Here is a 25,992-nt window from a genome sequence, read left to right as displayed (position 1 = left end):
TGGATTAATCCATAAAGCAGTTTTGGACTTTTCCCCCAAATTAGTTGAAGAAACTTACTGAATTCATTCAGGCATTGATTTAGAATTCAAGTGGTAAATAATAAGGCACATTCTCTCCCCTTAATAGCTCTTGACAGTCTCCTCTCTGTCTTATAGTGTTGGAATGACAATCAAAATGAGGGAGAATAGATTTTTTTGCAAGTTCCTCCTGTATTGATACAAATGTTATGAGAGTGGTTAATTTTCCCTGGATATAATTGGGAATCTTGCTACTTGATAGTGCTGGCAATGGGAGTGTCAGGAGAAGAGGATGTAATTTTCAGGGGATTTCTTTTTGCCCACCTATTGCATGACAGCACTGTATCATGTGTTGGAGAACCAGTGTGAACTAAGACAACATCTCTGTTCCCATGGAACTTATATACTAGTGATAGGAAGTAGTGTCTTGTGACAAATAGTATTTTTAAAGGTAGAGTGGAGGGAAGTTATTTCTGGCTGTCTCTGCACTTTCTCTCCTTGGATGGGTCAGTGATGCCACATGGAGGGTCAAGAGCACATGTGGGGGGCTTATCCTTGGTTGGAGGAAGGGCTTCTCTCCCTAGTAACAGGAGAGAGAAAAGAACAATGGGAATCAGTGCAAGGGTTTGTAACCTGATGGTGGGACTTTCAAAAGTTCTTCTCTGGAATCTGAAAACAAAAACAACCAAACAAATAAACGAACAAGAAGCAGAATCAGACCTATAAATATAGAAAACAAACTATTGGTTGCCAGAGTGGAAGGAAGTAGGGAGGCTGGGCAAAATGGGTGACAGGGAGTGGGAGATACAGGCTTCCAGTTAGAGAATGAAGTCACGAAGATTAAAAGGCACAGCATAGGGAATACAGTCAATGGTCTGTAAAATAGCATAGCATGGTGACAGATGGTAGCCACACTTGGGGTGAGCATAGCATAATGTATAAACTTGTCAAATCACTATGCTGCACACCTAAAACTAATATAACGTGTGCCAACGATGCTCAAAAGAAAAAAAAAGGGGGGCTCTTATCTAAAGGCTTTTGTTTCCCCTGCAAAATTGAGTGAGGTCATCAGCTGAGGTTGGGGTCAGTTGTGTGCCGGAATGGCTGAAGGCGAGAAGAGCAGGTGTGAAATAGTTGTTTGGGATGAGAGTGCACACATATGAGACATAGAGCCAGATTTCTGGCCAGTGTTGGGGTGAACGATCATGAATCTAAAATAAATTTTCCTGTAGTCATAGTCTACTACTATTTGGCTCCTTTGCTGCAGGTTGATGTCTGGGTTCTCTTAGGACTGAAGGTTTGATTTATTGCAAATAAATTTGCTGAATCAATGGATTCTTGACTAGTTTTATATAGGTCTGATGGAACCCAAATGTTTTATAAGTCTTTCAAAATGTTCTCCTTTAGCCAAAATTAGAACAGATTTCTTAATTCTAATTCCTTTTAAGGGTAAAGACTTTGGCGGCAAGCTGGCATTACAATTATGCCTCACCCTTTTTCAATGACATTGTCAATTAATTAGCCAGCTTTTCTAATTGGGACAAATGGCATTAGGTAAGACTGTTATTGCTGAATGTTTTTTAGACTTTGAAGCATAATATAATTTTAGGAATATGAAAAAAATCTGCTTTCTGCCCATGCTGTCTAAATGTGAAGGGACTCCCCCACTCCCTGCATGTTTATTTCAGGGCTGCCTCTCTTCTGCATTTCTTTTCTTTCTTTCTTTTTTTTTTGCATTTATTTCTTTTAACAGTCCTTTAATGTTTTCAGTTCAAAAAGCTTTTAGTTACCAGTAGGAATGGATCCAAAATCAGTGACAGAAATTAATAGACGATACCTTTGAACAATGCTTTGTTACATTCCATTGCACAATATCTATCTCCATAAAATTCCTTTCTTGCCAGCGAAGTAGAGTCTAAATAGAGCGTAGGATCACTGAATAATGCCTGAAGAAACATTCTTAAAACCTAGTTATCCCTTTAAGACTTTTGCCTACTTCCTTTTTATCTCCCTTTGGATAATGTTTTATTCTGGAAATTAATTCTGCAACCCCTTTTGTTTTATACCTTATTTTTCCAATACATTGCACATTGTTACTTCTGCTCAAGTTACCTTCAATGAAAATGGTTTAGTCCATTTTCATTCCTAACCTTATATTATAAAGATGTATTATGAGTGTGCCAAGTACAGTTCCTATTGTTTGGTTTGAATATAACTGCTGCTACCATAGAGACCTAAGTGTGCATTTTCATTACCCTCCCTTTACTCTATATCAATTTGATTGCATTGAGTTGGATATATTTGTCCTAGGTATGAACACATAGATAGATATAGAGATTATTTGTATCTATGATAAGTTAAATTTATACATATTATATTCCCTGAGGAAAAAATTGCTTCTGTTGGGATATCAATTATTCGTAGTGTCTTTAGAAATTCAGTGTGTTAGTGGACGTAGAAGTCTTATTGAAAAACTATGCACGAATGTTAATGGCTGTAGTAATGTGATAATTACTTCTTTTCTTTTTTTAAAAGATTTTATTTATTTATTTATTTATTTTTAAAAAGATTTTATTTATTTATTCATGAAAGACAGAGAGAGAGAGAGGCAGAGACACAGGCAGAGGGAGAAGCAGGCTCCATGCAGGGAGCCAGACGTGGGACCTGATCCCGGGTCTCCAAGATCATGCCCTGGACTGAAGGCGGCGCTAAACCGCTGAGCCACCAGGGCTGCCCTAATATTTTATTTATTTGAGAAAGAGAGAGAGAGAGAGACAGAGAGCACAGAAGCCAGGGGGCAGGGTAGGGGCAGAGGGAGAGAGAGAAGTGAATTTCCTACTGAGCAGGGAACGCTACTCAGGGTTCAGATCTCAGGATCCTGAGATCATGATCTGAGCTGAAGGCAGATGCTTAACTGACTGAGGCACCGAGGTGCTCCATGATTTACTTATTTTCAAATGGGACAGAGCTGGATTAAATTTAGCTACTATTATACAGTATTTAGGGGATTTGACAACCCAGAGTAGGCCTGTAAGGAATGTCTATTTTACACATCATGAATCTTTCAGGTTTGGGGCAGAATTAATTTTATCAAAAATTTTTAACAAGAGAGCTTGCTTGAGTTTAACAAGGATGTCTTCTAAGATTATGTTTTAAAGATGTCATTTTTTATTTTTGCTGGACAAGTTTATTTTTACTAGTGAGAAAATGGACAGAGTACATGAAACAGTAATTCTTGGTTGTATTTTGATTTATAGTATCTTGTTTAGTGCCATTAAGCAGATTTGTTTATATTTGCAGTTAGCAAGGAATTGTTTTTTTTTTTAGAGAGGGAGAGGGGAAGAGGTCTAGGGAGAAAAATCCTAAACCAGCTCCACATCTTGCATTGTGTGGAGTCAGACCTGGGGCTAGATCTGACAACCCTGAACTCATGATGTGAGCTAAAATTAAGAGTCAGGTGCTTAACCAACTGAGCCACCCAGGCATCCCTATTTTGCTTTTCTAAGTGCTGTTTCATAGTACTTGCATTTTATTACCAATTAATGGACCTTTTAAAGAAAGTCAATAAATACAAAGCATTAATTATATTTTATTTTTCCTACCACTTAATGAATTTTTCTTAACCTTATAACCTAGTGCTGGATGTTAAGATAATCATCCCCATCTAATTGAGGAAATTGATTTAATTTCCCAGTACTGTTCAGTGTAGAAGGCTGGAGAACACTTCACTGCCTCCAACTCATTATTCATCTTTGAGTAATATTATGCAAATTAATTGGGAAAAGAGTTGTAAGGTATGTGACTGCATATCCTTAATTTCCAAAATATCTGTTATTTCAGAATATCTTACCTGCTAAATCTTTTCTCCTTTTTGGGTAGATACTCATGATAATTCATCTTCTAAAGAACCTTTTAGGTCCTGGGTTCTCAATTCTTCTAAATTTTGTATTCATAGCTTAAATTTTTTAGGCTTAATTAGCTTATTTCTGGGCATGACACATCTAGAGTCCTTTTAGCCAGTATAACTTCATTAAAATATAAAAATGACACAACATGGCTAAATTTTTTGCTTGAGGACTTTTTAATAATGACCTTCAATCCCTCTCACAATACTGTTGTCCCCCTCTACTTTAGCCAAAAAGAGAGTTAAGCAGTTGAACATTAAATAAAAAGCCTTTTAATATGTTTCTGAAGACAGGATACTGCCCTTCTTCCAGGTAGACCTGTGACTCATTCATTTGGGTTACAGTATCCTTTGGGGGGCGATCTAATAATTTTTCAAAGACATTCTGGCTTGTCCAAGAATATAACCTTTACAATGCTTATGCTGTATTAGAAGGTGTTAATGGAATGCAGGAGAGCTGGCTCCTGAATGACTGATTGAATAATATTTTTGTATCCTTAAGTAATGTTAAAACCAGGCATTTGAGTGGAAAAAAAGATTGATTCCCAGCTGGCAGAACTCTAATAGATATGACCTAAAAATTAATATTTGTGGTTAGGAAGCTGTATCTCTTACAGAGTCAAATTTTCTCTGGTGTGTGACTTGAGGGAAAGACTGAGGTAATAAGTTAATTAGTTCTGGCATTTGTAACCAAACCCGTAGTACTTGGAGTCTAGATTGTCACATTTTCAGCAACTTGGGAAAAATGAATTTCACCAACATTGCCCAGAAAAAAAAAAAAAAAAGAGAGACCACTTTGGAGCTTCAGGCGAGGGAACAAAATCCATTCGGAATTATATTCTAATATTATATAGTATTTAGGGGATTTGACAACCCAGAGTAGGCCTGTAAAGAATCTCTGTTTCACATTATGAATCTTCCAAGTTTGGAGCAGAATTAATTTTATCAAAAATTTTTAACAAGAGAGCTTGCTTGAGTTTAGCAAGGATGTTTTCAGATTGTTCTCAGAGTAATCTTGTAATTAGATCCCGGAATGATAAATATCCAAGTAATGAGACTGTGTAAAAGAATACGTGATTGATTTCAGTGGACGATTTTTATATAAACTAAACTAAGCTCAGAAGACTCAGAATTTGTAGCAGAAGCTCAGTTTCCCTGTTATTTATCCAGACCCATTGTATAAAGAAAGCTACCTCATCACTGAGATCTAGCCTAACTAGAAGTGTACCCCTGTTCTACATGTTGAAAGAAAGTTTGTTAAGAAAATAAATGGGAGGAAAAAATTCCAAGGCGAACGGTTAGCTCCTTAGTATTCTGAGGTCCCTAGTCTGCATACCAACAATCTAGAATGTTTTTCACTAGAGAAGCCAGTAGGTCTCCAGGTGCTTCATCTTCTTAATTATTGCTTCTGGATTAAGGTGTCTACTCATAGGAAAATTCACTGAGATTTAGGAGACAGCTGTTAAAAATTTCTATATGACTAATTTTCAGTTTTCTTATTTCGAATAAATAAAATTTTATTCTAAGTTAAATAATCTTTTGTTTTAAACTAGTCAGTTGTTACTCATGTAGTGTATCTTTTAAAGACTTTTATCATCCCCCCCTTTTTTTTTTTCTTTTTTTTTTTAAAGAGAGAGAACTCACATGCATGAGCTGGGTAGGAAGCAGTGAAGAGGGAGTGAGAGAATCTTAAGCAGACTCCATGCCCAGCTCAGAGCCTGATGTGGGGCTCGATTCCATGAGCCTGTCTGAGATCATGACCTGAACCGCAATCAAGACTTGGGCATTTAATGGACTGCATCACCCAGGCATCCCAATCAGTCATTTTTCATTTAGACTAGATAGTCTATTAATTTTACTAAAATATACCAAAAGTTACTTTTTGCTAAAAGAAATCTGATTTTAAGTCTTATAATCAAGAAATCAAACCATGGCTTATATTCAATCAAAACTATTATAACATTACAAATACCCAATGGTCCCTTTATCCCCCCTCTCACTTTCTTCTTCTTCTTCTCCTCCTCCTCCTCCTCCTCCTTCTCTCCTCCTCCTCTTCCTTCTTCTTCTTCTGAGTTGATTTTTTTCACTGAGTTCAACTAACATTTCTTGAAAGTTACTAAAAGGGCCACAGTGAGCTCCATTTGCTTGTTGGATGGGGTGAAGAAAATATAAAAATGTCTGCTATTTACTGCATGTTTTCTTCTGTCAGGGGGGCAGATTATTCTTCCTTTCTCTCCTGCTGAGTGATAGGGAGGGAACTTAAGGAAATTTTGTCCCCATCTCACTCTCTCTTCAGTTTTCCCAAAGGAGGGTGGGCTGCAATTTAATTGGCCAAAGCTGAGGATTAAAGTGTGCTGGTATTTACTTGCTGCTGTGTTGCCAAGGCAGAAACAATAAGCTTGCCTTCTCTCTTTCCCTTTCCTCTCCTGATTTTGGAGCTGCCTGGTCATTCTTCCCTTTGCAGTTGGTTGGGGGTTGGCCAATTTTCTTTTCCCCCATAGATGCGTGAAGGTTCTGTGGGGATGGTGAGGGAAGATGGAAGCAGGAGGTCACACGTAAAATTATGTTTATTACATGTTTTGAAATAATTTTTGGTCTTAGAGAAACTGCATATTTGGAACACATTCCAGAATCATGATTAGATTCTTGCTGTAATAACGGGACCCAATGACAATGAATTTTTATACATTATGGCATTCCAAGTTTGGAAGTAAACTTGCAGTAAAAATTCCAGAATCAGAATGTTATAGTGTTATATATACTGACAAAGCATTCAGATTTATTCATGAAGTGATTTTTTATCTATCATATAGGAGGAAATGAACTAGTGGCAAATAAGGCAAACTGAGACCAAATTTCAGGAAGCATTTGGAAGGCCATTGGCTTAAAAAAAATAACAGCTTTGAGTTCTAATTCATAGACCGTAAAGTTCACCTTTTTAAAGTGTACAATCCAGTAGTCTGTAGTATATTCAGAGTTGTGCATCCTTCAGCATCATCAGGTACCTAGAGATTTCTCTTATTTCATATACATTACCAGTCAGCAACCATTCCCTGCCCAAGTACTCCTCTTTCTGTCTCTGTGGATTGATTTACATAGTTGGGATATTTTATATAAATGGAATCAGATTATATGTGGTCTTTTGTGTTTGGTTTCTTTCACTTTGTGTAATGTTTCCACAGTTCATCCATTTCGTAGCATGTGTCAGGACTCCATTCCTTTTTATGGCCAAATAATATTCTGTTGTATGGATGTACTACATCTTGCTATTCATCAGGTGATGGATATTTGGATTGTTTCTACTTTTTGGCTATCCTGAGTAATGCCACTATAAACATTGTTTTTTTGCTTGGACTTATTTTCAGTTCTTTTGTTATGTATATGTAGAGATATAATTTCTGGGTCATATGACAAGTTTGTGTTCAGCTTTTTGAGGAATTCGTTGACTTTTTTTTAAATATTTTTTTAATTTATTTATGACAGTCACACACAGAGAGAGAGAGAGAGAGAGAGGCAGAGACACAGGCAGAGGGAGAAGCAGGCTCCATGCACCGGGAGCCTGACGTGGGATTCAATCCTGGGTCTCCAGGATCGCGCCCTGGGCCAAAGGCAGGCGCCAAACCGCTGCGCCACCCAGGGATCCCAAATTCGTTGACTTTTAATATAACTTTTGAATAGGAAGCAGTCAAATATAAGCAAGATTTTTTGGGGGGGGATGAGCTGAGTATTATTTGGGATGAGCTCAGTATTGCTATATCTAACTTAAAACTTATTTTAATGCGATATTCCTGTTTTGGAATTAGAGATAAATTTAGGGAGATTCATTTGGTTGTATAAGTTATTGTCAATTAAAGGAATAGACATCTATGAGGCTGAAAGAAGAATCAAATTCCCTAGTAGAATACTGGTTAATTTGCATTGATCTCATTGCCTAAAAGGCATCTTGGTAACTAATGTTAACAGATTCCTCATTTTTTTTGAATAATGGAGCAGAAGAACATAGCCTAAATATTCAAAGAGTAGAAATGTATCCACACATCTTATTTTATGTCAAAGTACATAGTCAATATTCTTTTGCCAACTATCAAATTAAGTTAATCTATGTCCCAGGGTTTTTGTGCTATCATTAGTTCTACTAAACAAATACACTATTCTTGGATGAGTGGCCAAAACCCTAATAGACATTTTCAGAATTTTTTGTTGCTAATGTCTTTCTTGTGAATTTAGTTAGTCATCTCTTTCAATGATAACTTTCTTTTTCCCCACATTCTTTAATTTTGGCACTTTCTTATACTCTTGGATAAAATCACTTCAGCTAATGTCTACTGGCTATGATTTTGTATTAGTATTAATTTTATGATCAAAGGGCAGAGACTTTGGTTGTCTTCACTTTTATGTCCCCTAGGATTAACATACTGCTGGCACATTGTTGGTGCTCCCAAAGTGTTTGTTTTATGAGTAAAGGAAAGAATTAATGGAATTTAGTACTGTGCTATTTTACTTTCAAGAAGGAGGAATGGTGGAGTAAAAGTTTATTTGCTATTTTTATAGCCATGACTTAAGCCTCCCAAAACACAGGAAGTTCGCTACCAGATTAAAGGTGTGCACATTTTTCTCCAAGAACAGAAAAAAATAGGGTAAGATTTTTTTGCCAGAAGTTAACACAATAAAAATAAGTTACTTTTGTTGATACTTTTTTGCTCATAATATCAACTCAACATAGTAACAATGTAGATCAACTGTGATGTGTGTGAAAACACTTTTGCAAAACCACCCTTCTTTGAGTTGAAGACAATGAGATCCTTCATGTGAGATTGACCTACATAGAAGACTTCTTGGTTGATCATCCAAGAAGTTGATCCTGATTCAGGTGACTGCTCCCTGTTTCTTCACTTAAGATGAGCTTTCTCGGGTTGCCTGGGTGGCTCAGTGGTTGACCGTCTGTCTCTGGCTCAGGGTGTAGTCCTGGAGTCCGGGGATCCAGTCCCGCATCAGGCTCCCTGCGAGGAGCCTGCCTCTCCCTCTGCCTCTCTCTCTCTCTCTCTCTCCCCGTGTGTCTCTCATGAATAAATAAATAAAATCTTTAAAGAAAAAAGGTGAGCTTTCTCACACGATAAACATCTTGTGAACTTCTGGACTGACTCTGGATTTGAAAATCCAGGTTTTTTACTTTTTGATTTTATTACCAAGAATCTCTTTTGTTACTTCTCATCCCAGGAGAACCAAGGATTATAGTTTTGTTATTGTACTTCTATCAAAGTATAATTTCTTTTACTTAATCTTAGTACAAGAATTCTTTAAATATGTAACAAGAGCTCTCAGAGGTTGGTGGAATTATGTTTATACATGCAATTAATTGATCCTTTCTAGGGGATACTGATTTTTCTCAAGTTTGCTGTTGTATTTGAAAGCTTTGCCACTTACTCTCCTTTTTTTCCTTGTGGCTGAGAAAAATCAAGAAATGCATTTTGTGTTAAGCTCCTCTCATTTCCCACCGGCTCCATTTCAGTTGTCTCAGAGACCACTTTTACATCTTCCTTCTGGCAGATACCCTGTGCTCTCCCTTACACTAGATTGCAGAGAACCCATTCTTGGATTTAGCACCCATGCCAGTTATTGCAGGTCTCACCCCACTGCTAGAGTATGCTACCTGATTCTCCACTGAGAAGAGCTGCTAACTGAGGGATTACTGTACCAGCCACACTGTTGAAGAAGAGAATGGAGTGACTGGTGAACAGGGATGGCATAGCTGGCCCTAATTGTTACTACTTAACACGTGGCACTCCTGGATGCCGGATGTGAGAGCCATCATGTGTGTTTTCAGGCCCCCCCAGAGGGCACGGCCACTACTCTGAGTATCAGTGCAGTGGCTTTTTTACAGGGCCTGGAAGATCCATTTGGTCCCCCATCAGTGTGAGGTCTGTGGGAGGGGCCAGTGAAGCCGGAAGCCCAAACCTGGTGACTCCTCTTAGAGACGGTTTCATTAAGTAAATACATAGATAAAAGAGCTGTACTTTTATTTAGGCTTTTTTTTTCATGGTCTTTCAGAGTTGGCTTTTAAGTACAAAACAGGGAAAAAAAAACCCTAGTATTTTTATTTTTTAAATTAATTAATTAATTTGGGTAGTATACACTTCTTTATGTTTTTTTTTTTTTAAATGTAAGGCCATTTTTAAAGAGACAAACCACAAGATGAAAATGAAGGCAACAGAAAATTTCAACCTTTCACTACCAAAAAACAGTACAACCGCAAAGACAATTTAGAGATAAGCGTCCTAAAAGATATGTTGCAGATCTGCATTCCAATACCCAAGATTATGTCAAATCATAATTCTAAATAAATCTTTCTAAAGTATGAGATTAAAAATCATTTTCAGTGTATGTGTAAATTCTGCATTTTATCATATGGGTATGTGTTTATTCAACACGATCTTTGAAAATAGGCCGTTTAAAGAGACATAACTTCATTCTGTAAGTTTCATTCAACTTAGGGTTGAATACACATGAAATGTGCTTTATGCATAAAAATCACAGTGGATAGCAGCAAAGGACTTGGGGGGGTGTTTAAGAAGAATCTGATAATTCACATTGTGATTTATTCTGCACATTTATGAAAGATAATTCACACTTCCAAAACCTCAAGACTTTCCTTTTCAAAGAACCAAAATAAACCCAGGACACCTTGCTGACACGTTTCCCCACCCCTAGACCCTAGACAAATTGATTACTTTTACACATAAGACTGAAAGTATGGCAGCAAAAGATTTTGAGAGCAATGAAAGTTTGTGGACTGTATTTCAAGGTCTTTTTCTAAATCCCAAAGTGCTAGATGCAGGGTTCTCCTAAGCTCTCAGTGGTGCTTCTCCTGCAAGTGATCCTCATTTTGTTTGGCGAAGGCAGTTTCTGAACCGAGTGTCTCCTGCGGTACTGACGCCGAACCACCCGGCGCAGGAGCTGCAGCGAACGCAGCAGCCTAACGTGGTACCCGACGGGCCGGCCGCACCGGGGAGGGCGCAGATCCGGGCACCCGGGATCCTGGGTGACCAAACGCTCCGTTTTCAGAGTCCGGGATAGAATGCCCGGTTAGAGCGACTGCAGACGTGTGTCCTTCCCCATCTGGGGGCTCATAAAGGCTGAACCTGCCATGTGAGGGTCCGGTTCTCGTGCGGAGGGTCCGGCCGTGGGAGCGGAAGCTCGAGCCTACAAGGTAACGGTCGTCAGAACTATCCCGAGCAAGGAAAGAGCCCTCGGGCGCATTCGCTCCCTCCTGCCTCGCAGCGTGGGGTCGGCCCCCAGTAGCCTCCCGCGTCCCGGGGCCGCAGCGCCTCTGCAAGGCTTGTCCCCCCGCGGCCCGGGCCCGCTGCTCTGCCCGAGTCCTCCGCTCTAGCGACCCCAGCGGCGGGGCTGGGGCCAAAGTCCAAGCGACAGCGCGTCCTCCGGGCCGCCGAGCCCGCCGCGGATCCTTGGCACCCGACCGGCCCGCGCTGGAGGTGGCGACGGGAAGGCGGGCGGCGTGGGCCGACTCGCGCGGGCAGGGCCTCCCCGGGGCAGGACCGTCCTCGCAGGGGCGCTCGGGTCTCGCCGGGGCCCGGCGGGGGCGGGGGCGGGGGCGGCGGCGGGGGCCACAGGCGCAGTCCGTCCGGGGGAAGCTGCCGGGCTCTCGCCGAGCTCCGGGCCCGGCCCACCGTGTCGTGGAGGTCGCGAGAATCCTTCCGGCCCCCACCGCGCGTCTCCTCGGAGTCTGGGGGGCGCAGAGGCCGCGGCGCTGCGGAGCCATCGCGGGGGCCGGGGGCGGACGGGGCTGCCGGGGCCGGGGGCGGACGGGGCTGCGGGGGCCGGGACCCGCCCGCCGTCGCTGGAGCCTGCGCGCTGGGCCCTCGCTGGCGGCTGCTCCCGCGCCTTTGCCGTCCCGCCCGCCGTGTCCTTCCCGCGGCCGCCACCACACGAGGACCTTCTTTTCCGAAATCAACGCCGAGCGACGCTGGCTGTACGGCCATGGCATCCGTTTCTTCTTTAAGTTGCAAGATTTTCGAAAGGTTTTAAGACTGATCTTTTTTTTTTAATTTTTATTTTTTTCTTTGATTTTTTAATCGGAGTTCTGTTTGCCGACATAGAGCAGGACGCCCAGGGCTCGTCCCGCCCGCCACGTGCTGCCCCCGCCCCCGCCCTCCTCCCCTCCCCCCGCCCTCGCCCTCCTCCCCTCCCCCCGCCCTCGTCCGCTTCCCAGAGTTGGGTTAAGACCGATCTTCTTCGTTGTGACTAGTTACCTCCTGCGCGAGGACGGCTTTCCCTCCGGAAGGCCTCTGCAGCCGAGCTCTGCCGGGAAACTGCGGGGTGGCCTCGGGATGGCCTCGGGATGGCCTCGGGATGGCCTCGGGACGCCTTCAGGCTTACTGAGCTCGGAGAGCGGCCTGCCTCCCGGGCCTTCAGACATTCGCTGTCTTTCCTTCTTTCTTCTCCACGAAACAGTCTGCTCCCAAGGACCCAAGGACAATGGGATGCCACCGCCCCCCAAACACAGCCGCCGCGCAGCACCCGCGCGCCCCTGCCGCAGTCCCTCCTCCCGCAGCCGCTCCCGCCTCCTCCCGCAACTGCTCCCGCCTCCTCCCGCAACCGCTCCCACCTCCTTCTTCCTCCTCCTCCTCCTCCTCCTCCTCCTCCTCCTCCTCTTCCTCCTCCTCCCTATGGAGGAACATACCATCTAGTAGTTCACAGGATTCTGGAAATTACACAATTTTGTTGGTCTCATAACTCTGCTCTCAAAGGAATTATCTTTGAAAAAGAGTGGGGGACAAAGCCAGTGTTTATGGAGTTATAAATATGATAAACTTTGTGAGATTGTTCTGGAAAAGAGAGTTAATGGGAACTTGTGGGCAGGCATCGTATCATGCTGCGTAGCAGATCGGAATGTGAGAGGCATGAGTTGGCATTCAGGCCTGGTTAGGGTACTCTTTGTCTTCTGCATTTGGTTTTGGGATGAAGAATCAGCTGTGACTCAAATCATTAGAGAGGGTCCTGAGGTGCAGTGACTCTCTCTGCCTTCCCTGGAAATTGCGGAATCTTCTCTGACCCCCCCCCACCCTTCCCAACTTTAACCCATTGTGGAGTGGGGAAGGGGATGTTTGTGGAAGGGTCCTAGGTGACACTCTTTATGATCACGTGTTTGCTTTTTCTCAGCATTATTCATGTGCTGTCCTGGTGAACAGATCTGGGATCCGGGAGGCCTGGGCTTGGTTTGCCCTTGTCCCTAATACAAGTGGGCCCTTAACCTGTCTGCTTCTTCTCCCTTGTAAGTGAGGGCATAAGAGGGATGAGTACATGACCCCTTGAATATAGGTAGTTACAAATAAGTAATTACCTCTTTCTCAGAAAAATGTCAGTTTTGATTATTTTCTCCTAATAGTTCACAGCACTTACAAAAGTATCACTTAATTCTGCAAATCTTGGTCGTTTTTTGCATACTAAAACAAATCCACGGGATGGTGACAGTGAGAACTTATTTAAAAGATACTTTGGTAACAGAGTGCTTTCCACATCTCTCTTTGGATTCTCAAAAAAACCGTGTGAGTAGGTTAATTTGCATACTTTCTAGATGGAGAAATTGAGGTTCCCAGTGATGAAGCAGTCTGCCCAAGTCCCCAGCTAAGGAAGTAGCGGAGTCCCAGTCTGAACCAGGTCCTCTGCTCCATGTGCCATGCCCTAAGGCAAGTTCACAGGGAGGATGTGGGCACTCTCAGGTGTCCAGTGGCAGAAAGAAGATAAGCCTTAGAACTAGACTGTCTAGGTTTGTTACTTTGTGTTGGCTTTTAGTTTCATAAGGAGCTGTAGGTATAGGGAATTTAGACCTACTTCTGCGTCATACACATTTAAGTAACGTGACAATCATGATCATTAAATTTCAAGAATCATTTACAAGCAGCCCATGTAGTAGACTTGAGGCCGAGGAGCATGGTGGTAAGTCCAACATTCTGCTATTAAAGCCCCTGGTTTCCCTGTACTCTTACCTGAGCTGTTGTGACAAACTCTTCCCAGGCTTCTCAGCCTCCACCTGCTCAGAGTTCCAGGCTCTTCTACTTGGTGCTCACAGGGCATCTGTTTAGGGTTCAAACCTGTTCATGTCCTCCTTTCCTCTGGGTGCAGATGTTCTTGCCAGGCATTCACAGCCCTGGGCAGGTGCACAGCCGCCCTTTCGGCCTCATGTCTCTGTACTTCTTACTGTGATCACATAATTCTGTCCTGAGTCCCCGAAGATAGTCACTGACTAATGACCCACTGCCTCTTGTGGCACCTTCTCTCTTCCCCCTTTCCTACTTCTGTTTATCCAGTGCCCCCCAACCTTTATAGCCAGGTTAGCATACTTCCTCTATGTCAAGCCTTCCCTTCACACAGAAATTCTCTCCCCCATTGTTTTTCTTTTTTTTATAGTGCTAAAAATATACATAATATTTAGCATTTTAAACATTTTTTAGCTTTATTGAGGTCTAATTGACGAATAAGATCTTAAGGTATGTGAGGTGATGGGTGTATTAATTAACCAGATGATGGGAATCCATTCACAACGTATATCAATCAACGTGATGCACACTTTAAATATCTCACATTTTATTTAGCCCTTTTGAAGTGTATGGTTCCGTGGTATTACACAGTCACATTATTGTGTGATCACCACTCTCCATCTAGGAACTTTTTCTTCTTCCCAAATTGAAACCGAGTACCCATGAAACCATAACTCCCCAGATCCCCTTCCTTTCAGATCCTGGCAATCATCATTCTCTTTTCTATCTCTATGAATTTGACTACTCTAGGTATCCCATATAAGTGTGAATGTGTATTACATTTGTTTTGTGTCTGACTTCTTTAGTGTCTTTAATGTACCCAAGGTTCATTCATGTTATAGCAGGTGTCAGAATTTCCTTCTTTTTTAAGGCTGAATAATACCCTATTGTATTATACCCCATGTGTGTATGCATATATATGTGTGGAGTGTATATATATCCTGTAGATACACACATACGTACATGTGTAGGGTGTATATACATGATATATGTATGTGTGTGTATGTATATAGATAGGTAATGGACACTTGGGTTGCTTCCACCTTTAAGCTTTTGTGAATAATAGTGCTATTAACATGAGTGTATGAATGTCTGGTTGAATCTCTGCTTTCAGTTCTTTTGGGCATATTCCTAGAAGTGGAGCTGCTAGATTATATGGTAATTCTACATTTAATGGTTTTAGGAATTTTTCATGTAGTTGTGAACTTTCTTTTTTTCCCATTTTAAAAAATTTATACTCAATTAATTGACATATAGAGTATTATTAGTCTCAGAGGTAGAGTTCAGTGATTCATCAGTCTTATATAATACCCAGTGCTCATTCCATTATGTCCCTATCTTAATGGTCATCACCCAGTTACCCCAGCCCCCCAACCCCCTTCTCTTCAGCAACCCTCAGTTTGTTTCCTATGATTAAGAGTCTCTTAGGGTTTGTCTCCCTCTCTCATTACATCTTGTTTTATTTTTCCCTCCCTTTCCCTATGCTCCTTTGTTTTGTTAAATATGAATGAAATCATATGATAATTATCTTTCTCCGATCAACTTATTTCCCTTAGCATAATATCATCCAGTTTCACCCATGTCATTGCGAATGGCAAGATTAATGAACTAAATTCTTGAAGTTTTAGTAAAGAAATGATAAGTTGTGCTCCTGAAATATCCTTGAGCCCCTTTGCTTTTTTCCATGGCAACTACCTTTTAAATATTAGGAAGGGCACCTGGGTGGCTCAGTGGGTTAATCATCTGACTCTTGATTTTGGCTCAGGTCATGATCTCAGGGTCGTGAGATGGAGCCCTGTGTTGGGGCTCCATGCACAGTAGGGGGTCTGCTTGTCCTTCTCCCTCTGCCCCTCCCCCCAATAAATAAACAAAAAACCAAAATCTTTAAATAAACATTAGGAGTAATAGGCATTTACAAGTATTCTCGAATGCTGTCAGATTACTTCAACTGAGTTAAATGGAATTGTTTTGTTCTCTAATATTAGTATGTTTGCTGCAAATTTAGGATTTGGACTTCATATAAATTAAAAATTACTTAAAAATTTAGAGTTGGCTGAATCATCTTTTAATTATATTGTCTTCTTGATTTTCTTTTTTAATAGATTGTATATTTTCTAATGCATGAGTCCCCATGACAATGGTGTTGAATTCATTTTCCTCATATGCACTACATTTGTGTTAGGAGGAGTATTTAGCAACTAAGGAGAAGAGGTGCTTGTGCATATTTTGGCTAGTGTCCATTGCATGCAGGTTATCAGTGACAAATTATAAAATTTTACCTACTGTCCAGTCATGTTTAACATTCTTTCTTGGTTTCCATCCCATCACTATTTGGTCTATATACTTAGGTCTTTTAAATAATTTAATTTGAAGCAAAATGATAGAAGATAAATTTATTGGGGGAAATAAGTAATTCTTCATTCTAAGAGGAGTGCTAATGTTTTCTGCATTTTCAAATGTTTTAGGGTTTTATTTTGTGGTCAGATATTGGCCACACACACACACACACACACCACCTTAAAACACTTGAAAACGATAAGGATTGGAAGTAAGACTAACAGGTAATTATTTGTCATTTGTGAATGTTGAAGGAAGTTGAATCACTTAAACCCTTTCCAGACAGGCATTTCCATTTTCAGTGTTGGTAAAGGTAGAGTCCCTATAGGAAATAGATGAGTTCTCAAATGAGATAATTGAAGAGAGTTTAATAAGGGGACTGTTTACCAAGATATTAGGGGAGCAGAGTGAAACCAGCAAAGGGTGGTGCCACAGCCTGGGATAACAACTGTGAGAAGCTGTTACCTTCCTGTTTTCCCAGTTTCCCAGGAAGGGATAAGGGGAGGGAGAAACTACCAGAAACCAGAAGGTAGGAACTTCGCAGCAAGACCCTAGCCTTTACTGAAGTATGCTGCCAACCTCTGGTGACCTGGTAGGGAGGAGATGATCTCACTCTTCTTTCCCTTTAGTCTCCTGCTGATACCTTTTATTGGATTAATCTGACAGGAAGCTAGAGGTCAAGGAGACCCATCTAAGTCAGCCTCCCAGGGCACGTAGCAGATAGAGAAGGGTGCAGAGTGGATCTCTCAAGGCAAATGGAGAATATCCATCCCATATGCATCACCGCCCCCCCCCCCCATTTTTGCTCCCTATTATCCAATCATAATATCACATATTAGGTTTCTAAAGAGGAGATCTAGCTGTCTAGCTGTCTAGGCAGTATGAATTATTTAATTTGGAAGTTCTGGATGCTGCTTCCCCAGAAATTTTGAGCAGTCCAGATAAAAAGTGACACTGAGCCTTGTTGGTTCAGTCTGCTTCTGCAGGAGAATTATCAGGGACTACCTCTGAATGCAGCTCAAGCACTATTGGCTCTACATTCCCTGATTTCACACTGGGGATTCTTCAACAGGACTACTTAAGCACTGTAGAAAATCGAATACCTCCAAGATGGTAGGCATGGATACTTTCTGAAGTCATGAAGACAAATAAGACATAGTTTTTTGCTTTAGCATACAGTCTAACAATGGTACAGGACCTTTAAAAATTACATGCTATAAAATTGTGTAAGTAAGGGAGGCTTCATAGGGAAAGTTTTTTTAAATTTATTTTTTATTGGGACACAGGCAGAGGAGGAAGCAGGCTCCATATAGGGAGCCTGATGTGGGACTTGATCCCTGGACCCCGGGATCATGCCCTGGGCCAAAGGCAGACACTCAACCGCTGAGCCACCCAGGCTGCCCGACAATTCTGCCTTTGATACAGAGGTTAAGTGCGTACCACATTACATGACTTTTCCAATTGGGAGTATGTCGGCAGCAATAGCCCAAGAGGACAGAACCCCACAGCCCCATCTTCTACTCACTCCCACAACTGGCTGGGATTTTTTAGGCACTCCTATCATATTATACTCAATTTCTGTGTCTTACTGTCTTCTTGAACAACTTCCAGCAACAGAGTGTGGTTCACCTGGACACTGGCTGTGATTGATGCTTTCAGAGGCCTCTTCATCTGGCTATCAGGCCAGCCGCTGTCTAGGCCTACATATATCCATATGCAATAGAAATGGTTGCTTTTATTGTCCCAGTGAGTGATCATATTCTTGGACCAGCGGAAAGATCCACAGCAAGATCCATATCCACTATGATATATATATGTATCATATCTATCATATATATCAACCTTCCTTTAGGTTGGCCCACCACCCCTCCCATCTGAGTAAGGAGGATGGTGCTTTTCTAGCTTGGCTCTTAAGTAATTACATACCACCAACTAGTATTTTAGAGACAAAGAGACCGAAACTTGAGAGCTTAAGAAAATTATTTGAGGTTGCACAGGTTTTAAGTTTCAAATACAGGATTTTTAGAGTCCATAAAATGTTTACAACATGAGTTTTGTAGTGGCCATTCAACAAATGTTTGTTGAATGAATGAATGAATGAATGAGATGAACGAATGAATTGTCAGTCTTGTTGGGATGTTAGTGCAGCAGGAGAATTAGTTGGGTGATTGTATCTGAGCAGAAGAGTTACATTTTGAGGTATGTTTTTCTGAAGAAATTTCTAGGAGAGAAATGCCCTTTTGATATAATATGTTTCTAGTTCAATATTTTGGAGTCCAAAAGTCAATGACTGCTGGGGCAGGGATATGGTATATATCCATGAAGACCTTTAAAAAAAGATTCCCTGTAAATTTAAATTTCTTTTCCAGAAGGGCAAGTTCTCATATAACAGAATCAGTGATATATGTCTTAAATCTCTTTTTACATAGTATTCCTTCTTATATTGCTAACAAGGAAAAACAGGTGCAGGGAAAACTTCAGTTTGAGGAACACAGATGAAGTGAAATTTCCTTGGGATTTTTCTGTATTTTAAGTTTTATAAACTCCCGTACCTGATATACTTTGATTGATTAAACTGATGAGAAATAGAGAATGTTAGCTTAAAGTAATAGCACATGATTATAAATGTCTTGATGTTTTTTACTTATTGTCAGAAAAACCATCTTTTTATCAGCTAGCGTGTCTTTTTCCAGAACGTGAGTGTGATTCACCTTTAAGCCTTTGGACCAACAGCCTCCTTTTTTTTTTTTTTTTTTTCAGCCTCCCTTTAAAGGAAAGGAATTTACATGGTCAGAATAGGCAAGTTTTTTCCTTGTCATTCATCATTTACCATACTTGCGGGCCATGGAATTTTGTTCCCTGTTTAGGCCATTAGTCATGAGAGCAATTGGTCACAGATCTTCTTGACTGATGTGGGGTCCTCTTGGACTAGCCCCAGTGAGCCTGTAGTTCCTGAGACTGGTGAGGAAATTAATATGCTTGTACATCTGAGAGAATATGTGCTTTGGCCTCCTCTTTTATAGCTTCTGAAGGGGCTGTCTTCTGAAGAAGCTCTAACTGGGCAGACTGTACTGGATTTATTTTATCTCAAGGGGCTCTAGCAGTTTTTCTCTGTAGATGATGTATTTAAAGTTTCTCTTCAGTTGTAGGAATTCAAGCATTCAGTATTCTCATTTAATGTTCTTTTGAAATTTTCTGTCCTTCATGGGCAGCAAATACAAGACAAAGTCATGATTTTTCTAATCTAATGAATGACAAGACCAGTCCTTCTGGTTTAACCTTAAGAAACATGTCTTCCAGACAATTTATGTGACTCTGAGAACATTTCTTGGGCCCATGGGCATGTGAGAGAACAGCTTTTCCTTTCTCAGGATGCTTATGAAGTTTGGCTTAAACAGCTGAGGGAGGGCAGATGATCTTATCTAGTACACTAATTAGTTTACTGGTTTCTATAATCTCTCTTCTAGTGATAGGAATCTTTAGCATTAGTTAGACTTAACCTCTTATGAATATGAGTGAGAGGAAAAAGCAATAGGAAACACATACCTTATTTACTGGTCGCTAGGCACATTCATTCTTGACATTCCCAAATATATTCTTGGACTTCTAAAATGCCTTTCAAGAATCTTCAAGTGTTTTATAAGTGTGATCTTATTAATCTACATATCCAGATTCAATTTGAATCAGAAGTGGGAAAATTGGAAAAATGGAGATAGCTATACGCCAAACACAGAAAAATAAAAATACATTATTGAAAAAGTACAATTCCTCATATTCAGAATGTGAAATTTAGAACCCTCTACTAGGTGAGCTTCTGGAGACCAGAAACTGTACTTTCAATTCTGTAACATTTTTAGTAACCCCTAGGATGCTGCTTTTCATATCAAGTTAAAAAGAATGGAATATATTGAGCTCCATTGCATTTGTAGTCTATATTATATTCAGGTTACTTAAATTATTATAAATCATGGGGAGTGGGGACTCTAAGGAAACTTGTTCCCCCCAAATATCTAGTAAAAATGCATTTAATGATTAATAAATTCTTGTTGTTAATAAGTTAGTTATGTTTGAGCCAATCCAAAAGAGAATAGTGTCTGCTTGAGGAACTTCCATTAGTTAATAATTATTAGATGTTATAACAAATGAAATGTGCTGAAGACTTAGAAAAAAATATATGTGACCAGTTTCATAGAAGAGTTTATTTTTCCTTTGGTTTCTGAAGTTATTGAAATTAAATCCAGTGGAAAGGGAGACTTTTTAGAGAAGTAGGATCCAAGATTTTTTTAAAAAATGAGAAGAAAAAAAAATGAGAAGAAAGGGTTAGGTAAATGAAATCTTTTGATTGTTAACCTGCATGTGCAAAATCTACAACAAATTTCTATTTCAATATTCCTTGGTCCTCTATGAGTAGAATTTGCTTCCATAAACGTAGAGGCAGCTCAACATATATAACTAACACTTTGTTTGTAACTCCCAGTGCAGTGAATGTGAAGAATTAATTTTTAACCAATGCGTGAGTTTGTGGCATTTTAATCTGCCCCCATTAGGCAGTTTTCTGAGCAAACAAATTGAGATTGTACATTTCAAGATGGAGTTATACTTCCTTGAATAGGACTGTGCTTCTTTTTTTAAAAAAAATATTTAGGTTGATTTCCCCCCTTTAGGCTTGACTTTATTTTATTGAAAGCAACAGTGTGGCCTTTGAGGCTGACTCTGAGTTGAAAAGAAACCATGGAGGTCATCTAGTCTAGCAGTGTCTTGACCTGCTCACAGTCACACAGCTGCTTATTCACATTATGGGAGTACAATTGATGCCTCCTGTCTGGAGAGGAAAAGGATCCCTTTCACCCCTTAATTCATCCTCCATCCTGTGTATCAAGAATTGAGCTGAATGTTTCAATCCCATATCATCCAACTTCATTCTACTTTCCCCATTTAATTGTATTAAGCTTCTTGGATGACATGGACCAGGGGAGACAGATTGGTTGAGAGGTGGAAACTGTTGAAGGCAAAAGAGATTTTCTGAGCTTTTCCAAATTGGATCTATTTTTATAGGTTGATTTTGAACAGTGCAAAAGGATTTTGGCTTTCAAATCAAAGTAATAAAATCTCAAGAAGCTTATAGAATCCTTTCTAACTGTTCTTTTTGTAATGGTGGTAGTAGTAGTAGTAGTAGTAGTAATAATAATAATAATACCACAACCAAACAAAAATAAATGTGATGGGCATAGCATAACACATGGAGTTGTCAAATTACTAAGTTGTACACCTGAAACTAATGTAACATTAGATGCCAACTATACTTCCATAAAAGAATCAAGCAACAATAATAGCAATCATACTAAAAAACAACAATAACAATACAACAATGTTGATCAGGTGTTTTGAATACATCATTTTCTTGAATATTCATGACAACCCTATGAGTTAGGCAGTATTATAATTCTCACTTTACAGATTAAAAAAACTGAGGTATAAAGAAGTTAACTTGCCCAAAGTCGAATTATTAAAGCTTCTTGAAAGAAAGAATGCATTTTCCATTCATAAGGGTTTAAACTAAATGTAATATTTATCCCTAATTTTTAACAGATGGTTGAAAGAAAAATATGAAATTTTGAGTTGTTTATCGTTTTGCATTAAACATTGTGAGAAAACTATATCAGTATTGCAAAATTCATTAGAGTAATGGAATAGAGATTGTTTTAACAGTTATTATTTCTGGAATCTTAGATTCATGGTGAGATTTTTTTAAATGGGCTCTTGAAGCATAAGAAATTTAACATCCATTAATTTAGAAACCCCTAAATTCTAAAATTAACTGTTTGTTTAGTTGTTAAAATACTAGAACCTGAACTATAAGTAGACATGGAGAGTTACTATAGTGTTTCTCATGGGTACATTCCCACTCTCCCCCTTAAATGAGTTCCTCTCCCCGTGGCCAGTGCCCTGTACAACTCCATCTGACCAATTGCCAGAAATGTATATTATAAATTAAAGATCATAAGAGTGTTCTTACTGTTACAGCTGCAAGACATTCCATTCCTTGTCCAGTGAAACTTCTGTTAACTCAAATCTAAATCACAAGAAACCTAAATTAACAGTGTTTTTATTCAAAGGAGAGAAATAATAAGAAAACAAGTTAATATTAGAATTAAAAGAAAGTGAAGTGCAGTACAAGATTTCTTAAGAATGTTGTGGGAATGATGAATTCAGTCTAACATCTGATTATTTTTGCTCTTATTTTTACAGAGTTGTACAGTGAATACTTATTTAAGGTATCATGACACAGATGGAAGTTAAACCATTAGAACTGTGATGTTCTCCTTATTATTTAGATGAGGACAGCAAGGCCCAGGGAGGTCATCTGTGTCAGGTCATTTTTAAGAGTGGTGCTGTTGTCTTTTTTTATTGTTTCATATCTCCTCAGTCATTCCATATTCATTTATTCATTTAGTTACTTACTCAGGGAGATAAATTAATGCATCTTGGAAAACTTTTACCAAGAGTTGAGACAAACAGTATTTTATGCTTTAACCTTTTGCTGTTAGTCATGAGGGAGAAGGATGTAATATTTTGGATACCAGAAAAGGATTAATACATATAGAAAAGGCAGAAGGATAATAGGAGACTACTATAGAGCCAATACAATCATGTGGTACCAATTTTAGATAACAGTGAACATCTCCCAAAGAAGATTTCCCTGTGGTATCAGTAGTTAAGCTGTAAAAAAATATCCTCCATGCCCAAGTAAGTTTGTGAAGTGCTAATTACTATATACCCCTCTTAGGAATTCACAACTCATGTTAGTTTTTTTTTTTCTTAAGATTTATTTATTTATTAGGGGGAGAGAGAGTGTGTGCAAGTGGGGGAAGGAGTGGAGGGAGAGGCAGAGAGAGAATCTCCAGCAGGCTCCCTGCTGAGCATGGAGCCCCAGGCATGGCTTGATCTCTGACCCTGAGACCATGACCTGAGCTGAAATCAAGAGTCTGATGCTCAACAGACTGAGCCACCCAGGTGCTCCACTAATGTTAGCTTTTTAAACACTCTGAGAATTCCTTTTTTTTTTTAAGTTTTTTGTTTTTTTTTTGAGATTTTATTTATTTATTTATGAGAGACACAGAGAGGCAGAGACAGAAGCAGGCTCCATGCAGGGAGCCCAATGTGGGACTCGATCCTGGGACTCCAGGATCACGCCCCGGGCCATAGGCAGGTGCTCAACTGCTCAAGCCACCCAGGCGTCCCCCTATAGTAGAGAAACAAAGTGAACTTTGTGTAAACCAGAGTTTCCAAATTTGATTTGAGGAATGGAATCTCTGAAAGTATCCTCAGACAGTGGTATGTGAACTTAGATTGAAAGATGCTGATTTAGGGCTCCTGAGGATAAAGCAGCTCAGGGGTCGGTTCACATAGCTGAGGAAAGCTTTGTGTAGGAGGGGCCCTTGAATCAGCCTTTTAAAGCGAGTGAGTTGTGGATATAGAGATAGAAATAGGAATATACTAAAGTGTGAGGCCAAGAATGAGCACCAGACCTGGCACTCATTTGAGGCTCAGTAAATGTTTTTTAGATGAATGTATGAGTGATAACATGCTTTCTAGGGAAGGTAGTTAGGATACTGGCTTGATTGGAATGAAAAACTTGGGAGAGATGGAAACATAGTTGAAGAAGCTATTAGGAGGAACACCTTTACTATACCCTTCAGTGTTCTTCCAGCTGGTCTATAATTAAATTGACATGAGACAGATTAAAAAGAGAAAATCGAATGTAATTACATACAGGGAATACACATGTGCATGAGATTCCAAAGATAGGGCAAGAAGGGAATTTCAAAGGGAAGGAAAGCAATTTGAAGAAAGAGAAAAAATTTTTGGCAAACCCATATTTGCTGGGCTATACAGAAGTAATAGGACATAGAGAGGAATTTCAGCAAACAGATTTTTGCTAAACTCTTTCTTATCTGCCATACGTAGTTCACATAATATGTAATTATCTGTGGTAGTAACTCTCTTCCTGGAAGAATAAGCTGAGAGTAGTGTGGAGCCAGGTTGGGATGGAAAAGACCAAAAATACAATGAGAAGCAAAGAGCCCCAGAAAGCAACGCTAATCTCCCTGGGTAGAAAGTAAGTCACATTCCGGTTTTTACACATGCCTAAGTAAAAGCCAAAACAGACCTTTTAAAATACAAGTAATAGGGATGCCTGCGTGGCTCAGTGGTTGAGCGCCTGCCTTTGGCTCAGGTCGTGATTCCGGGGTCCTGAGGTCCTGGGATTGAGTCCCGCATCAGGCTCCCCATAGGGAGCCTGCTTCTCCCTTTGCCTATGTCTCTGCCTCTCTCTCTGTGTCTCTCATGAATAAATAATTATAAAATCTTAAAAAAATAAAATATAAGTAATAAGCTATAGTATTCATCACAACCATCTTGAAAAACAAAGGGATATTATAAGTAGAAAAAATGTACTTGGAGACAGGAAACTGGAGTTATGTTTTACTCAGAAACCTATGGTCTATTGCGAAGATAGATTTGTCCTTTATTATGCTCTGCAGGTTGTGAAATTTAGGATAAATTATTCTGTCGGGCAAATGTCACCAGCTAGAGTTCCTGCAGGGGGTTAGATGCTGGCTTTCCACGTGTTTTTGGTGTTCTCCCCTTGGAAATCTGTTTGTATAAATGAGCTTGTGATTTCTCTTTATACATTGTATTGCTGCTAAAAACTCTTGGGGCTTGTAACATAATTCGTCTTCTTAAAAAAAGACAAATAGTGTTGAGTCAGATGCTTCGGTGCTTGTCTGAATTTTATAGTTGAGTTATTGGTTATTTTCTGCTTAGTTCTCTTTCATTCACTTTTAAGGTAGGCAGGGGGGGTCAGTTCTCTCTGGGGTGAAATATTTTCAAGTTATAAACAGTTATCCAAGTCAACCAAAATAAAAACACTTCCTACAGAAAAATTCCAGTCTTAAATAGCCTTCCTTTTTAAAACAATTATGTAAAGGTAAGACACCTTCTAGCCACTATTGCTCTGTGGCTTGAATCCTCAGATTGTATTCAGGGTTTTTCTTGAAATGTCTGCCTCTTTATTCTGTGGTTCATTGTCCATTGACCTTTATTTTTATTTTTTTAAAGTTTTTTTTTTGGGATCCCTGGGTGGCGCACTGGTTTAGCGCCTGCCTTTGGCCCAGGGCACGATTCTGGAGACCCGGGATCGAATCCCACGTCAGGCTCCCGTTGCATGGAGCCTGCTTCTCCCTCTGCCTGTGTCTCTGCCTCTCTCTCTCTCTCTCTCTGTGACTATCATAAATAAATAAAAATTAAAAAAAAAAAGTTTTTTTTTTAAGATTTTATTTATTTATTCATGAGAATACACAGAGAGAGGAGAGAGAGAAGCAGAGACACAGGCAGAGGGAGAAGCAGGCTCCATGCAGGAAGCCTGATGTGGGACTCGATCCCGGGTTTCCAGGATCACACCCTGGGCTGCAGGCAGCGCTAAACCGCTGAGCCACCGGGGCTACCCGACCATTGACCTTTATAATTCAATTTCTAATGTATCTTTCCTAGGAAGTCTCCTCGAACCACCCAAACCACCTACTACATCGTATATTCCGTGCTTTTCCATCTACTTTTACTTTTGTGTGCAGATATGTGTATTGTATTTACATGATTAGTATTTCCTATTTGTGAGCT

At 40.1% G+C, this 25,992-nt stretch overlaps 1 protein-coding gene across 11 annotated transcripts in view; it reads left to right on the top strand.

Moving 5' to 3' along the window:
- Window positions 1–25,992, top strand: part of FSIP1 (fibrous sheath interacting protein 1) — a 193,114-nt gene that overhangs the window by 121,608 nt on the left and 45,514 nt on the right. The gene's annotated exons all lie outside the window — the stretch shown is intronic.

This window comes from Canis aureus, chromosome 32 (genome assembly GCF_053574225.1).
Source record: "Canis aureus isolate CA01 chromosome 32, VMU_Caureus_v.1.0, whole genome shotgun sequence".
Taxonomy (NCBI): Eukaryota; Metazoa; Chordata; class Mammalia; order Carnivora; family Canidae; genus Canis; species Canis aureus.
The sequence above is the reverse complement of the archived record's forward strand: the minus strand, read 5'-3'. Positions and strand labels throughout refer to the sequence as shown.